This window comes from Suricata suricatta, chromosome 17, assembly GCF_006229205.1.
Source record: "Suricata suricatta isolate VVHF042 chromosome 17, meerkat_22Aug2017_6uvM2_HiC, whole genome shotgun sequence".
NCBI classification, from domain to species: domain Eukaryota; kingdom Metazoa; phylum Chordata; class Mammalia; order Carnivora; family Herpestidae; genus Suricata; species Suricata suricatta.
The window spans coordinates 4,759,518-4,765,517 of record NC_043716.1 but is presented as its reverse complement, the minus strand read 5'-3'; the positions used below and the strand labels follow the sequence as shown (position 1 = coordinate 4,765,517).

General features: G+C 46.2%; 1 long non-coding RNA gene across 1 annotated transcript in view; it reads left to right on the top strand.

Moving 5' to 3' along the window:
* The first annotated feature begins 202 nt into the window (after positions 1-202).
* The window catches only part of LOC115282229, a 50,620-nt gene continuing 44,822 nt past the window's right edge, over positions 203-6,000 (top strand). The window contains exon 1 of the long non-coding RNA XR_003904555.1: positions 203-359. This is a non-coding gene — a long non-coding RNA (uncharacterized LOC115282229). The remainder of the gene's footprint in view (positions 360-6,000) is intronic.

The following is a 6,000-nucleotide window of genomic DNA, read 5'->3' as shown; positions in this document are numbered from 1 at the left end:
TGGATTGCAATGTCCATCTGGCTGGTTTTCTGGAATGTGCCTTAGAAGATCATCTCACCCCAAATGGTTTTGCGATATTTCATGAGAAATGCCCCTCCTTTCATGATGTCATTATGATGAGTAACAGTTCTGGGCTCTATGGTGTCATGTACACAGGGCATATATTCCCCAAAGCTACAGGCTCAGGTTAGAACACAGAGCCGTGGGAACGGTGCTTAGAGACCTACAGACACAGATATTTAGTCCTCTGCTGCCACCAGCCCATGGTCAACTGCCAAATGGACCTGAGTGATTGGGACCTGGATCTGGAGTCAAGGTAGACCCACACGGGTGCAGGCTAGGAACACCCTTCCCCACAGGTAACTTCCTATGATATTGCGATTTTTAATAAGAAATGGAGGTTTGTCTTCATCCAGGTGTCCTGGCACACAGCTCCAAAAACCCTTGCAATTTTCTAAGCCCTAAGAACCATAAAGTTGTCTTTTGTCACTCATCACAACCCTTCCTGAGTTCACATTAACAAGTTGACTTCTGGGAAGCCCCTAAGGATGAGAACCAACTGTATAATTGGAGAGTTAGAACATTCCACTCTCAGCTCTTCCTCAACCCACTTCCGACCTCCAGGGAGAGGAGAGGGGCTGGAGATTGAGATCAGTCACCAATAGCCAATGATTTAATCCATTGTGCTTCATAATGAAGCTTCCATGAAAAGTCCTAACTGAAGGGGTTTGGAGAGTTTCAGGGTCAGAAACACACGGAAGTGCTGGGCATGTGGGGCCCAGGGAGGATGTGAAACTCCGTGCCCATCCTCCATATCTTGTTCTTGCCTGCTCACTCCTGAGTCCTATCCTTCACAACAAACCAGCAACCTACTAGGTTTATGGTTTTCCTGAGTTCTGGGAGCCATTCTAGCAAAATGTCAGACCCAAAGAGGGGTTATGAAAACGACCAAGGCAGAGCCTTGGTGGCAACCTTGACTTGCCACCAGTGCATGAAGCAGGGGACAGTCTTGTGGGACTGAGAGGTTCACCTGAGGGGTGGGCACAAACTCCAAGTAAATCGCATCAGAATTGAGGTACAGTGGGGGACATCCAGCTGGTGGGAGAATTGGAGATCTGCTTGGTGTAGGGGAAACACGCACCCATTCAATGACCAGGAGTATGGAGTGTGTTCTGTGAGTAGACAGAACACAGAGGAGTCTTTTTGATACATCTCCCAAGGTCAGACCAGGAGGAAGGGTCAGCAAGTAGTCTGCCAGGGAGGCCAGAGACAGCACCTTGAGATTAACAGGTAGACAACAGAAATTCTTTTTGGCCTGTTTCTGGGGGGAAACACTAAGCTTCCAAATGGAATATCCTCTATCCAGTGACCCATTGTGAAAGCACTCTCTTCCACTCCAAAGATTCTGGAATCGATCTTATCCTTAAATAGAGGGATTGGAGGAATTCCTTGGTCAGTATTTCACTTCCCTCCATTCCATTTGCTTCACCACTGCTTCAGCCCCACCCAACCCTACCTCTTTCCACATGAGGGAATTGCTGATTGCAATCCACCCTGAGGGTCTGAGTGTCCTGGACCCAGGCCCTAGGCTTTCATCCCTGACTCTTTGCTTCCTGCAGCCAGATGGCTCCAAGCATCCCAGACCTCCAAGGACCACTTGCTTCGTCTCCCGCACATATGGACTCTGGCTCCTAGGCTGAGCTCACTCTTGGTCAATGCTGCCTGCAGCCTATCTGTCCCCTCCTCCTACTCTGACATTGATCTCCCAGCTTTTCTCCTGTTGCTGCAGTTGTATGCCTGGCCTCTGACTCACTCACTTCCCAGTTCTTTCACTAGATGGTCACCTGTGTTGTCGGGGAGGGAACACTTTTGATATAGATTCGGCATATGTCTGGTTATTGACACAAGGAATAAAGGAAGCTGTCTTATACTCTAGTGTATAGGTTTCTCTTGGAAGGGGGTCAGGAAGAGCGTGGAAGAGCGTGCTGAGAACAGGCCACTACCCAGAGGATAACCATGGGTCGATACGGCGAGATTAAATCTATTATCAACCCCAGCTGCTCATTGTTATCACCCAAGAGTTTAAACAATTTCAGGGAGCCTGTGTGGCTTGGTCGACTGAGTGTTCGCTCAGGTCATGATCTCATGGTCTGTGGGCTCAAGCCCCAGGTCAGGCTCTGCAGCATGAAGCCTGCTTGGGATCCTCTCTCTGCTCTCTCTCTGCCCGTCCCCTGCTTGTGCTCTCTCTATCCTTCTCAAAATAAATAAATAAATAATAAATACATTTGCTTGCTTCAAGTCACATGCCAGGACAACTGAATGAGAATCTCATGGCAGAGCTATGGCCAAGGACCATGGAGTCAGGTTTTCCTTTCTTCATCCAGTACTCCTTTTTTTTTTTTAATGCTTTTAATTTATTTTTGAGAGACAGAAAGAGACAGTGTGAGCAGGGGTGGGTCAGAGAGAGGGAGACACAGAATCTGAGGCAGGCTCCAGGCTCTGAGCTAGCTGTTAGTACAGAGCCCGACGTGGGGCTCAAACCCATGAACTGTGAGATTATGACCTGAGCCGAAGCCAGATGCTTAACTGACTGAACCACCCAGGCACCCCTTCATCCAATACTCCTAGAGTGAGTCCTGAAATCCGTATTTTTAACTAATATCTCAAATAATTTTTACTTAACAATACAAGGTGAGTTTAGCAAACACTGGGTGCAAGATCTGATCTCAAAGCTTCTCACAATCCATGAAATGCCTCAGTCTAACTAGAGAGTTCCAAATGTTCCAAAGCATCTCTCTCTTCTAGGCAGGGTCCAAACCAGTTAGCTACAGAAACACAATAAGAAAACCCAACACTATAGGGAAAAAAACTAAGGAAAGTTCTATATCTTACCTACATCTTTTGCATTTAAATCTTTTATTGGGTTTTGTTTTTCCTAATATGTTAAAAATTATTTTAATGTTTATTTATTTTTGAGAGAGAAAGAGAGACAGAGTACGAGCAGGGGAGGGGCAGAGAGAGAGAGGGAGACACAGAATTCAAAGACAGGCTCCAGGCTCTGAGCTGACAGCACAGAGCCTAATGCAGGGTTCAAACTCACAAATTGCGAGGTCATGACCTAAGCTGAAGTCAGACATTTAACCAACTGAGCCACCCAGGCACCCCTTTCCTATGTTTTAAGAGAAGTTATGGTTGGTTACTATTTTGCATATTTTTTCATTTACTTCTAAGATTTTTATTGTCTTGAGAAAATTGAAGATGGACCAGCTCACATCGTATATATTCTCTATTTTTTATTAGTTGTCCCTGTCTGGGAAAGGCCTGAGCAGTATCTCATGCAGTCATGATGTAAGGGTATGTGACAAAAAGAGCATGGACCCGAGCTCTGGTTTCCCTTCATCCATTTCAGGACTCATGAGCAGATTGCTTAATCTATGGGCCTCAATTTCCTTATGCCTAAAATGTAAAACAGGGATAATATTAAGTCACATTTCATAAGGTAGTTGTGAGGGCTAAAAGGGGTCAAAACACAAGTAAGGCATTTCGTGAGCGTCTATGACCATTGTCATTTCCACTGTTCACCTTTGGGCAGGTATTATATTCATGGTACATTGGCAGACGTCAAAGACCCAACTCTGAAGGACTCATTTTCTTGGTCATATTTGGCAAGTTTCTGATGGACCGAATTATAATCACAGGACTCCATTGATTTCTCTAGAAATTTTATGCAAGACATAGTAAGCTTCATCAGTTTCTAATTTTTTTGGGTAGCATCATGGTGATTAGGGAAGGAAGAAGCCAGACAGGAGACTCATAGATCTCTCCCCTCCATCAACCCACAGGCTCACACTAGGCCCTAGGCTCTCCTCAGCCCCAGAACCGCCCTCCCAGCCCTGCCTATACTTGCCTTCAATATGACGTCTCCTCTGTTGCAAAAGGAATGCATTTCAGTAGAGTTTCCTTCTGACCAGCACTACCTTGGGACATAAGTTCTGTTGACATGTGATGAGACCACCCCCAGGGGTCATGGCCCTCCATGGCCCATGGGGCCTGCAGTATTCATAACCATGGCTTTTGTGCTGAACTTCCTGAAGCAAGCAATTTGTTAGGAAGACAACAGATAATCTCCAACCTGAAATCCGAGAAATAACAGCTCTCCTCAGGGTACCCAGTAACTTTGGGATCCACAGGGGCTTTCATGCTTGTGTTCCTGCCCCACTAAAAGGCATGGTTTCTTTTCTCCCTGGGAACTTCTTTCAGCCTGGAAAGTGTCTGGGGCCAGCAGGGGCGGATGTAGCTCGATGGCCAGGCAGCCAGTGAGCCAAGACAAAAACCCAAGTCTGGAGGTACATACATGCTTCTTGGTGGGTGTGTGTCCTGTGTTACATTTCTCAGGAACTGAAGATGCTGGATTGATGAGATGCATGCAGAAACTGGGGGTAATGGAGTAGGGTATCTCTGCTCACAACATGAATAACACCATGGCCCAAGACTGGAAGATGTGCTCTTGACTCTGATTTTGCCAATCTTGGCTACATCAGCTAACCACCGAGGGCTATGGGGAGATCGTGTAGTTTGTGTTTCTCCCAAAATAACTGCATGTGGAGCATAAGTTATTCATAATGGTAGTGATTATTTTAAGGGGCCCCGAATTTGTCACCCCACAACAGGCGATACTTTTCCTGGTTGTTTACTTTGGAAGATTTCCATGGCATCTTTGAGATATCGCTTCTTCTCCATCCATTAACTGATGGTAACTACCTCAAATATTGCCTGGCAATTAAAATCAAGAATCCAGGGGCACCTGGATGGCTTAGTCTATATAGTATATGACTCTTAACCTGAGGGTTGTGAGTTCAAGCCTGACATTGGGCGTGGAGCTTAAGCAATCAATCAACCAATCAATCAATCAATCCAGCCCACTTCTTTTCCGGCCATCTTCCTCCCACTAGAGAAAATGAACAGCAGTTCTTTGCTAGAAAGTCTTTAAATGGAAGGAACGGGGCCCTGAGATTAAACCTGTTCCCCGACTCACCTCTTTGACTCTGACTTTGAACCCATAAATCTTATGCATCTGCTGTCTAAATTTTGGGAGAACAGAGGATAGGAAGAGGTAACCCAAGAATGGAAGGAAAGGGAAGCAGGAAAGAGTAAGTGCAGGGAGGGTCCCAGGGACCCTTGGCACATGAGCATAGGTAAGGAAGCAAAATTTAGCCATACTCAAGGTACAACCAGCTGTGACTTCTTTGTGGCTCCTCACCTCAGCCTGAAATACCCAGGTTTCTCAGTCAGCCTCATGGATTACACTACCTTGGACCCAGAGGGATGGTTCTGCTCACCGGACATGGCTCCGACCATGCCTCATCTGTCTTGCAGGGGCAGGGACTTAACTTAAATCTGCTAGGCTGGCTGTCTCCTTGTCTCTGAAGCCACCAGTTCATAGCATCTTTTCTGTTACACAGGGTCCCCCAAACTCATCACTATTGACATGGGGGGCCAGACAATTCTTTGTGATAGGGGATTGTTTCATGCATTTTGGGATGTAGGAGCAGCATGACTGGTCTCTAGTCTCTGGATGCCAGGAGCCCCAGCCTGAGTCAGGATGACCAAAAGTGTCTCTAGACTTTGTCAAATGTCCTTCAGGTGAGGAGAGAAGGGGTAAATATTGTCCCCAGTTGAGAACCACTGCCTTGTTACACACTCCTTTCTCATTTTTTTTCTTTATTCTGCTCAGATGGAGTTAAATTAAAATTCAAGAGGAGCCACCAGGGTGGCTCACCAGTTGGTTGAGCATCTGACACTTGATTTCGGCTCAGGTCATGATCCCGGGGTCCTGAGATTGAGCCCTGTGTTGGGCTCTGCACTGAGCATGGAGCCTGCTTGAGATTCTCTGTCTCTTTCTCTCTGTCTCCCCCTCCTCCTTCAAAATAAATAAGTAAAATAAAAAAAAAATCAAGAGAATGATACCTCCTTCCAGTTAAAAGTGCTTTACAGGACCCC